Source organism: Eriocheir sinensis, chromosome 30, assembly GCF_024679095.1.
Source record: "Eriocheir sinensis breed Jianghai 21 chromosome 30, ASM2467909v1, whole genome shotgun sequence".
NCBI classification, from domain to species: domain Eukaryota; kingdom Metazoa; phylum Arthropoda; class Malacostraca; order Decapoda; family Varunidae; genus Eriocheir; species Eriocheir sinensis.
In genome coordinates this window covers 9,013,699-9,025,365 of record NC_066538.1, presented here as the reverse complement: position 1 = coordinate 9,025,365, position 11,667 = coordinate 9,013,699, and the positions used below count along the sequence as shown (strand labels likewise).

At 40.7% G+C, this 11,667-nt stretch overlaps 1 long non-coding RNA gene across 1 annotated transcript; it reads right to left on the bottom strand.

Annotated features, from left to right (window-relative positions):
• Window positions 1-4,794: 4,794 nt before the first annotated feature.
• Window positions 4,795-10,560, bottom strand: LOC127005563 (uncharacterized). The gene is made up of 3 exons (XR_007758718.1): window positions 8,407-10,560; window positions 6,877-6,992; window positions 4,795-5,766 (listed from the first exon to the last, which is right to left on the bottom strand). It is a non-coding gene; the product is annotated as an uncharacterized LOC127005563 (long non-coding RNA).
• Between the last annotated feature and the right edge of the window lie 1,107 nt (window positions 10,561-11,667).

Genomic DNA, 11,667 nt, shown 5'->3' with positions numbered 1-11,667 from the left:
TATGAGAGATGTGACTGGTCAGATATTTAAATAAATAAGGACTAGAGGGGCTGTGAGTCTGATAACTCAATTTTCAGTTATTTTATTTTATATTTTTTATTGCTGAGAATTAACGGGATTTTCGGAAGTCCAGACCTTTCAAGAACCCCACATAAAATGGCGAAAATGGCGCCCGAACAGGGTCTGACCTCACACTCCATAGGCGAAGTATTGGCTGTTAGGTTCGAAGTATTTATCTCGCAAGATGTCTGTATCACAGTGGAAAGAGGAAGCGGAAGTGTTAGGGTACAATGCTAAAGAAGCCAGAGAGTACATAATCAAGGAGCAAGAGAAAGCGAGAGAAAGAGAAAAGGATCAATACCAGCTAGAATTACGGAAACTAGAAGCTGAGAGAGAACGAGAAAAGGAGGCCCATGCAGTAAAAATGGCCGAGCTAGCGGCGAATAATGGGACTGGTAATAACTCTCAGAATAATAAAGTAGTTTCTCCAAGCTAAAGCTTAATCATTTCAAAGAAGGGGATAAGATAGAAATATTTGTAGCGTGTTTTGAGGAAGCCGCTAACTTAATGCAGTACTATGAGGTCACCATGCGTGTGCGATTCATGAGTCTTTTTGAAGGTAAAGCTTTGGAGGTGATTCATAAATTGGATGATAACTCTCGTGAGTATAAAGATATGAAGGAGGCATTATTGGCAGCTTATGGAATGTCTGTTGATGATTTAAAGTATCAGTTCTCCTCTGCCTCTATAAATGACGATGAGGCAGCAATTCAATTTGCTGCTCGCCTCAAGGGGTACTTAGAGCAATGGCTTAAGAAAGACGGTGCTGAGGAGACAGTTGAAGGTGTGAAGGACCTAATCTTGCGTGCGCAGTACGTAAAATCCTGGCCAGATGAATTAGTCACGAGGCTCAAGATAGACAAGGTGAGGAAATTAGAAGTTATGAAAGAAATGGCTAATTCCTATTTTGAGGCCTGCGGTAGGATGAAAAGGCCTGTAATTAAAAGCAATAACCTGCAGAGTGAAGTCCCTAGAAAGATTGGTTCAGGCGTCGCCACCACCCCTGGTGCGATTAGGCCAGCGTGGCCTTCAGCCAAACGTAACCAACATCATGCACCGCGTCCCAAGACTGGAAATTATGGGTCGCGACCGTATCAGGGAAATAAGTGGCACAAAAATGCTGCAGTAAGACAAGAAGGTGCCCCGCAGCATGGTAATTATGGTAGAAATCAGGGTTGGCCACCACCTGTGCCTTCTGTGGACGGCCAGTATCGCGATGAGACGCAGAATCCATGACTAGTGGTTTTTTTATTGCTGAGAATTAACGGGATTTTCGGAAGTCCAGACCTTTCAAGAACCCCACAGTCAAGATATGTGAAGTAACATGGGAGGGGGGGGTGGTGACAGTAGACTGGACGAAAGCCATCATTGTCCCAGTTTACAAGGGGAAGGGCAGGAGAGGGGAATGTGGGAGCTATAGAGGTATACCCGGAGTACACCCTAGAGTATACCCGGAAAGGTATATGGAAAAGTCATAATAGAGAGGGTGCAAAGACTTACAGAAGAGAAAATCAGTGAAGAACAAGGAGGCTTCAGGAAGGGAAGGGAATGTGTGGATCAGATATTTGCCTTCAGGATGGTAGTAGAAAAAATAATAGTAAAAGGAAAAAAACTATACGCTGCCTTCACGGATTTGGAAAAAGCTTATGACAGAGTCGATTGGATTGCATTGTGGGATGTTTTAAAGATTTATGGTGTGGGAGGAAAACTGCTTAGTGCAATAAAGTCTCTATGAGGATGCATCTGCATGTGTCAAAATTACTGGAGAAACAAGTGAACATTTTGAGATAAAAGTGGGCTTAAGACAAGGGTGCATCATGTCACCATGGTTATTCAATATTTATATGGATGGTGTTATTAGAGAAATTAAGGGCAAAGTTGGAGAAGTTGGAGTAAGACTGTTCGATGAGGGAAGGAAGTGGGTACTGAATTTGATACTGTTTGCTGATGACACGGTGCTCATTGCAGAAAATGAAAGTGACCTACAAAATTTGGTCAGTGTTTTTGATAGTGTCTGTAATAGGAGAAAGCTGCAAGTAAATGTCAACAAAAGTAAAGTGATGGTTTGTGGGCGAAGTAGAAGTGAGGTTGTAGATTTTGTATGCCCATATAGAGTGGGAATTGAATGTGAAAAAGAATGCAAAATAATTTTGAATGGTGAAGAAATGGAGGATGTCAATGAGTTTAAGTACCTTGAATCAGTTATGTGTAAGCATGGTGGTATGGAGGGAGAGATAAGAGAAAGGGCATTGCAAGGAAGAAGGGTGGTAGGGTCTTTGGGACGAATCATGAATTGCAGAAGTGTGAGCATGGAGGTAAAGAGGAATTTGAGAAATACAATAATAGTACCAACCCTCACATACACAAGTGAAATGTGGGCCTGGAATGAAAGTCAGAGGTCCTGAGTAAAGGCAGTGGAAATGAGTTATTTGAGGAGTGCTTGTGGTGTGAGTAGAATGGATGGAATGAGTAATGGAAGTGTGTACGAGCATTTTGGAATGTGTCACAGGGGTGAAGGGAAGAAGTGAAGTGACAGACTTTAAAGTGGTTTGGCTACATGGAGCGAATGGAGGAGAGTAAGATGACCAGAAGGGTGTATGTGAGTGAGATAGAGGGAGGGAATGCTAGAGGACGACCTCCAGTGAAATGGAGGGATAGGGTGCAAGAGTACGTTAGGGAGAGGGGGGAAAGATCTTTGAGAAACTTTGAGCAGGCAAGGAGGGAGTGTCTGGATAGAGAAAGTTGGAAGCACTTCTGCTGTGGCCATTCCCTGGTAGGAGCTCCTAGGAGCAGGCATCGATGAAATGATGATGATGATGAAGAAAGTCTTATGCATCAATCCAGGACGTAAATGTAATGGAAAATAGCTAAGTGTTTGTGAGTGTTGGTAATGACAGCTCAAGGGGGTCGAAGTTGGTGAAGCCCTCCCGTTAGGTAGGTTAGGTTAGGTTAAGTTTGGATGATTAGTTTAAATTTATTCGGCATGCGGTGTAGGGCGGCGGAAATCTTGGAGGAAGAATACAAGGAGAGGGCATGATGTCACAGAAGTGAAGCCGGCTTGGCTCCACCCCCTCCCCGCCGGGCCCCTCAATTCCACCCAAAACATTGCCCGGCTGGCTGGACGCGCAACACCCACACACCTCAACATTTTGCCTTCATGCTGGTTTGCTCTGGCTTTGGTTGCGCCCACAGAGGCGAGGATGGCAGCATAATGTTTCATCGGTAAGATAAAATGATATTTGTGGTGAAACATCATATAGAAGGCGAGAAAACTGAGCTTGAAAAAAAGCGACACAAAAGAATGCGAATGATTCCTTGTTGTAAATTTCAAGGAAATCATCTGTAATTCATCTTCCATGGCTTTTACACACAAACAGGCCAAATTACTGAAATGTAAAGGTCTTTCAGTACAATCAAAATACTAAAATTGGTATTAATTTTCGACTTTGGTATTAACTTCACTCTCAAAGTGTATCCTCACCAACTATTAGCCTAATACCTACTATTAACTTCGGTATTAACTTGAGAGTGCTGACGAGGACTTCTAAACACTTAATAGAAGGAACGAAAGGTCGAGGTGACCACATCGCGTACATCATGACTTATGAGTGAAGTAAAACGAGGTTACTTGGTTTCTGTTTACAAAGTTCCAAGTGGAAAAACAACTTTATTGTGAATTCAGTGTATACTTTTCTGGAGTATTGTGTTTACTGAGTGAATTGGTGACCAGTCTGTTGCTATTTGTGTCTTGCTTGAAGATATTCATCATTGGATTCAAAGCTATGGTATTAATGTGCAATAGTCGTCATAACAAAATACGTAGTAATTAATTATATATGTCAACCTATTTATTTTCATCAGATCATGGTATGACCACTGAAAAACATAGCTGTTTTATCTTGGCTCCATTACAAATTCAGTATATAATTACTCATATATTAAATAAAGTAGTGGAATCCAGTTTTCAGCATCTTTTATTATTATGCCAATATTCTAAGCACTCAGCTTGCAAACACGCTTAGGTTTATGTTGTCAGCTTGGGTCGGACTGAGGTGAAAACTTTACCAAGTGACCTAAGATTACTCAATGCTAGCAAAGCAATGGTATTAACGTGCAATGGTCATCATACCAAAATACGTAGTAATTAATTATATATATCAACCTCTTTATTTTCATGAGATCATGGTATGACCACTGAAAAACATAGCTTTTTATCTTGGCTCCATTATAAATTCAGTATATAATTATTCATATATTCAATAAAGTAGTGGAATCCAGTTTTCAGCATCTTTTATTATTATGCCAATATTCTAAGCACTCAGCTTGGAAACACACTTAGGTTTATGTTGTCAGCTTGGGTCGGACTTAGGTGAACACTTTACCAAGTGACCTAAGATTACTCAATGCTACCATATAGGCATACTACATCTTTGATTGTGAGTGCATTAGAGAGCACTGGAGAGCAGCATGAGTCTAATTAGGTGCTAATGAATATCCTGCCTGCATCACAGACTACATAAAATGCAAATATGATCGGTGCCTAAAGGTGTTATAAGCTAATGATGGTATATATATATATATATATATATATATATATATATATATATATATATATATATATATATATATATATATATATATATATATATATATATATATATATATATATATATATATATATATATATATATATATATATATATATATATATATATATAAAACTGTCTTCCCTAGTGTCCCTCCCACTTTTAAAGTCCAAATGACGCCCCTGATTGTAACAACATATCTTGTAACACCCACAACTGGGTGTCGGTGCAAATCTCCTCATTTAACACCGAGAAATTAATCTAGGCTCTAGGGAACTCAGAAAAATCCAAGTTAGAGAGTCCTGGCTGTGGGTATTGAACCAGTGACCTTCGACATACAAAGCAATGTCTCTGTCAGTCGAGCCAATAAAGGTAAAGGTAAAGTTGGGGCATACGCTGTAGCAGTGCGTGGCCTCGGTGCTAGTCTCCGTAACACTGGCCCTTGAGCCTGTGGTAGGAGAGAGCCCATTAGCTCGGGACACAGGGCCAGTGTGACATCCGGGTTACCACAGTTTCCCCAGGTTTCCCCAGGTAGCCATTTATCGACCAGCCCGAGAGGGAGGATGATCAGCTGGGTGAGCTGCATGCCGACTGCCCGGGCCGGGATTCGAACCCGGGCCCGCGTAGAAGCCAGGCATGCTGACCACTAGACCACGGAGGTGTATTGGAGCCCAATCTCAAGTGAACCCACTCACAAAGGCACACAATTTTTTTTCTGGTAAATTTTGGGCTTTGAATGAATTTGCTAACCATTTCTGTTGAAAAACAGCAGAATTTTTTTTTCACCCCTTCCACCCTAAACTCCTCAGTAATAAAAAAAAGTGACAAAACCATAGCCTTGAGGCAGTAATATTCAGCCCCAGCATCAAAAAATTATACTGCTGCCCTATGAAAGGCATCTCTTAACTCCGATGAAGTAGGTGGTGACTGTGGTAGAGCAGCTTCATTGTCATCCCTTGCAGTGGCAGGTGTCATTGGGCCAGCAGATGATGAAGCAGTGGCTGGTGTCATAGGGCCAGCAGATGTTGAAGCAGTGGCTGTTGCCAAAGTAGCTGATGGTATATTTTCCACAAGTAATGAACAATGTGCTGGGATGGTCTCTAGCAATACAGCAGCGGGGCTGAAAAAAAGCGTCATATATTAGTCATGATTAATGCATGTAACTTAACCCCTTAACTGCGGATTTCCTACAAGAAAACATCACCAAACTACAGAAATGGAACAAAAAGTGGCTGCTACAATTCAGTGAAGAAAATGTAGTCCTACACCTTGGGAGGGGATATCCAGCATACCAATACCACATGGGAAACACTCCACTATCCACCGCAGAGGCAGAGAAAGACCTGGGACTATTATGTTACCAGACTACCAGTGAAAGCCAAATCCATGTCATTCGTAGCGGATGGGTTAAATAGGTACGTAGTTGAAGAAAAAGGGTCTTAAAGGTGAAATATTACTTATTAACAGAAATATTCCACTATTTGTTATTGGTTGTAAAGTAACTGACTGATAAAGTGTATATCTACAAAGAATATGAATTTAAGAGTGATTAATAAATTGTTTTAATGAGAATATAAAAGTTTTTGCCAAAAACATCCAGGCCAGTCAATATTTCACTGCTGCTTGACTGCTGCTGCTGTTGCTGCTGTCCTATCCCTAGCACATCATCAGCTGTGTCAATGCTGAATGGCTCTGGTACCCCTTCAAATATATAAGATGAGCAGCCTATGATGCCATACACCAGTTTATCTACCACAGTTTATGTCATATAGTGTCATAGTTAGTAGGCGCCTGTGTATCACACGTGTGTGGGGGGGCACCAGGGGGGAAATGTCATTGTTATGAAAGGGCAAGGTAACCAGTGTATATGCTAAGGCCTTGGTGTGGAAGTCCGAGTGTGAGGGCAGTGAGGGCCATTTTTACTCCCTCAGGGGCTGTACAGCTGAGAGACTGGTGTACACGAATGTGAATGTGTGAGTGTGTGCGTGCCTGTCTTGGCTACCACCCTTCATTGGGGGAAGATAGCCAAGGTATTTAGATAGATTGATAGTCATTGACAGAGGAAAATTAAAAAAAATTCTATATCAAATATGCAGTTCACTGCTATGAACTTATTAACTTTAAGCTGAAATAAAGGCATTGTGGCCAATATAGATGCATTCTGTGAGCACATAAAAAACTAACTAATAGAAGTTTTACATTCAAAGACATAACGACTAAAAAAAATTACCAGTCTGCCGCTGCTCATTCTTGCACTTGGCAATGCGAGGCTTTGATTTTTGTTGTACGTTGTACCAACGCCTCTCACAGTCATCCTGCGTATGGGGTCCACTCCCAGGGAAGGCACTGTCAGGGAATAAATGTTGAGCAAGTTTCTTAACCGTTTCACTATGGCATGTTATTTATTTCCCATACCTTCTCCAATAACATTTAATACATGCTGCGATGGAAAGCTAAATCAGTACCAGTATTTTATTTACATGCATCATAAGACATTAACTTTTTAGTTGTTATGAACATGGCCATAAATACTACTTTTCTTTACCTACTTTTCTAAAATGCATTTCTCTAAGTAGGATGATATTACACAATACAGCTATACAAAAAAAAAAAAAATCAAAGCATTAATCTTAATTCCATTCATTTGAGTACTTCTAACCTAACATTATATCACCAGAAACTGTTTGACCAATGCTATCAAAATAATATTTTAATCTTACTTTACAATTCTCATCAAATCTACCTATTCCGATATAATCTTAACATAAAATACTTGCAAAAGCGTTGAGAGTCTGACATGCTCCACCCCACAAAAAATTCTAAAAAAGGAATAAATAAAATAACAGGTAATAATGACTTGACTCTTATACTCTCTCCCCCTCCTTTCCATAGTGGGCCCTTGCCCTCCAAAAAAAAACTTGGGGACCTACCATGTTAGGTTAGGACGTGTTAGGTAGGACAGGTTTAGCAGGAGTTGGTTTAGTTATGTTAGATTGTTGAGGGAGTGGGGGTTGCAGCAGAAATGGTCATGATGATGCTATTCACATGGAGCAGTAGGAAAAAGTATGTTCTGTTTGGAAACTCTGTGGTTGTGTTCGTATACAAAAATACCCATTTGACGAGGTTAGGTTAGTTTGCAAGTTACTTGAATCATGAATATGTGAATATGTAACAAAAAAAAAAAAATAAAAGCATTAACCTTAATTTCATTATCTTGAGTACATTCCAATCTAACATTATATCACCATAATCTGTTTGACCAATGCTATAAATATACTATTTTAATCTTACTTTACCATTCTCACGAAACCTACCTATTCCCATATAGTCTTGATATAAAGTACTTGTAAAAGTGTCCATAGTCTGGCATGCCTAGCATCCCACCCCCCACCCCCAATTAAAAAATAAAAATAAAAAAAAATAAAAAAATAAAAAATAAAAATAAATAAAGAATAAAAAAAGGGCAAATATGCCTTAACTATCTATACCAACCCCTTCTTCCCCCCCAACAAACTTGGCATGTTAAGTTAGGATGTGTTCGGTAGGACGGGGCAGGTTTGGCATGGTTAGGTTTAGTTATGTTTTGTTGAGGGAGAGGGGGTTGTGGCAGAAATGGTCATAATGAAACTATTCAGATACAGAATGAAAAGGTATGTTCTGTTTGGAAGGTCAGTGGTTGTGTTATTATACAAAAAATACCCAATTGATTAGGTTAGGTTAGTTTGTAAGCTAATTGAACCATGAATATGTGATTACTAACCTTGTTACAGCTTCTGCCACTTCAGTCCATGCTCTCGTCTTATCCTCAGGGGTGATACTCTTTTTCCAAAACACCCTCTGATTATACGTCTTTTTTCATGAATTTGATGTAAGAAGACCGTTTCATCTGGCGACCAATTAAACTTACTCCGGTAAAACTAGGAAACAACTACGTCTCCCCCTCCACCACCCCAGCCCCCCCTACCCCCCAAGACAAGCCTGGGTAACTGTGGGGTACCGGGGTTTGGGGGAGGGGGAAGCCAAAATCACTGAAAAATGGGCTTTCAAAATATCCCTAGAAAAATCCCTAAATTAGGAAAAATTCCCTATTCTCGAAAGTAAGGAAAATCCCTACCGTATACTCAAATGAGTGGGCTAATCGCCCAAAACAGCCCTGAGCCATGACTCAAGGTCATCCGGGACTCGGGCTGAACAGACCCGGGCTATATACCCGGCCCTCAGCACGGCAACCGTTGGGCTGCGTGTTCTAAAAAATAAAAATAACCACACGTGGTGGACCTGGTCTCACATGCGTGGGCTAATCGCTAACCAAGCATACCATCGCTAACCAAGCGTACCATCGCTAACCAAGCGTACCATCGCTAACCAAGCATACCATTGCTAACCAAGCGTACCATCGCTAACCAAGCGTATCGTTGCTAACCAAGCGTACCATCGCTAATCAAGCGTACCATCGCTAACCAAGCGTACCATCGCTAACCAAGCATACCATCGCTAACCAAGCGTATCATCGCTAACCAAGCGTACCGTCGCTAACCAAACGTTTGTAGAAAAAATATAATAAGACCTAGAGATGTTTCATAAGGTAGGTAATGAATGCGAGTTATTTTGCGGCGGCGGCGGCACCGGCGCCATGGCGGCGGCGTTAGCTCGATTAATCTCTTTAAGGAACTGTGGTTTTGGTGGTCGTTAGCTCGATTAATCCCTGTAGGGAACAGTGGTTTTGGTGGTGGACGGCCAAATCACTGAAAAATGGGCTTTCAAAATGTCCCTAAAAAAATCCCCAAAATCGGGAAAAGTCCCTAGTCTCTAAAGAAAGGAAATTCCCTTACGTATACTCTTGTAATCTATTCCTATATAACGTAGCAGCCGCCGCAGCGGATCTGTTGACGAGTGTCGGGCGTGTAATCGCGCATTGAACAATATCCATTTGTTTTCTGACACGTGCTTCTCACACCATATGAGACACGTGACACGCCCGGGTCTTTGTTGGACCCGGTATTGGGATAGTAATCGGTCCTTTTGTTAATCTACATGCACACCAATAAAGAGGTTAAATACTCAGTTAACACTTACCGAAAGGTAAAGTAGACGGATATTTTGAGGGAGTGAGTGTCGGGCCTTCCATCCATTATGGCGGCTTGAACTGACTTCAGGAACCCGCCGTTAGGTGCCGCCACCGAAACACCCTCGCGTAGTAACATTTTACGAATGTATTCCTTTAGAATTAGAAAATACAAATAGCTGCGGCATTAATTGCTTTAATATAGAGAAAAAAATAACGTAAAACTCTTAAAAGACCGTTTTTTTGTCCAAAATCGTTATAATCCATGCGCGTTTTGGATATTACTGACTTAGGAACTAGTTTCTGTGGTGTAGTATAAGGCAGCTAAGAGGCTCAGTCTGCCCACAGAGCCCTCGTGTCATACAACAACACTGGACCTAGAAATTTTCCAGACACCTCCACATAATCAAGCCGTTTACGCAGTAAATTGGTACGACCGGGAACTAAAACCTTCGCAAATGTGAAGCAAAAGAAGTATCCTATGCAGTACCCATGCTATTTTTTCGGTATATTAGAAGCAGTTGTTAGCTAGATTAACCCTTTCTCCTTTTCTGCGCTGGTTCTCCGGCCCGTAGATTTGCTCATTGGGGCAGATGACGTGGTTATGGTGCGGTAATCTCAGCAGAGCAAGTTGTGACGCAGGGGGTGAGATAAGGTTATTGACGAGTGACGAAGTAAAAGCGGCCTTTGAGGCTGCTTCTATCTGCCACAAAACTCAATATTTTCTTGTGTTTGCCATTTATTATGTTTTTGTTGTACATTTATACATGTTTTCTTTATTTTTCTTTTGAAATATTTACTTAATTCATGTCAGATGTTTACGTTTTGCACGGAGGCGTCCTTAGCAACGAGCCCGCCATAAAGATGAAGAAGAAGAAGATAATAGTAGCCATGATTTGCTAATACAAATAGCTGCGGCATTAATTGCTTTAATATAGAGAAAAAAATAACGTAAAACTCTTAAAAGACCGTTTTTTTATCCAAAATCGTTATAATCCATGCGCGTTTTGGATATTACTGACTTAGGAACTAGTTTCTGTGGTGTAGTATAAGGCAGCTAAGAGGCTCAGTCTGCCCACAGAGCCCTCGTGTCATACAACAACACTGGACCTAGAAATTTTCCAGACACCTCCACATAATCAAGCCGTTTACGCAGTAAATTGGTACGACCGGGAACTAAAACCTTCGCAAATGTGAAGCAAAAGAAGTATCCTATGCAGTACCCATGCTATTTTTTCAAACTTGAAGAGGATAGCTATTACTCTTAATAAATTGAAACTATTAACTTTGATAGTAACTTTAAGGGTAAAAAATAGGATATGGGGATACGTTCTGTAACGTTTTGATATGTTTCAGGTAAGTCAGGTTGGTGATATGTTTCCAGGTTATGTCATGTGATATGTTTCCAGGTCATGTCATGTGTAATATGTTTGCAGGTGATGTCGTGTGAAATATTTCCAGGTAATGTCGTGTTATATGTTTACAGGTAATATCGTGTAGTATGTTGCCAGGTGATATTGTGTGATATGTTTCCAGGTAATGTCATGTGATATGTTTCCAGGTGATGTCGGGTGATATGTTTCCAGGTAATGTCATGTGATATGTTTCCAGGTAATGTCGAGTAATATGTTTCCAGGTGATGTCGGGTGATATGTTTCCAGGTAATGTCATGTGATATGTTTCCAGGTAATGTCGTGTGATATGTTTCCAGGTGATGTCGTGTGATATGTTTCCAGGTAATGTCATGTGATATGTTTCCAGGTAATGTCATGTGATATGTTTCCAGGTAATGTCGTGTGATATGTTTCCAGGTAATGTCATGTGATATGTTTCCAGGTAATGTCATGTGATATGTTTCCAGGTAATGTCGTGTGATATGTTTCCAGGTGATGTCGTGTGATATGTTTCCAGGTAATGTCATGTGATATGTTTCCAGGTAATGTCATGTGATATGTT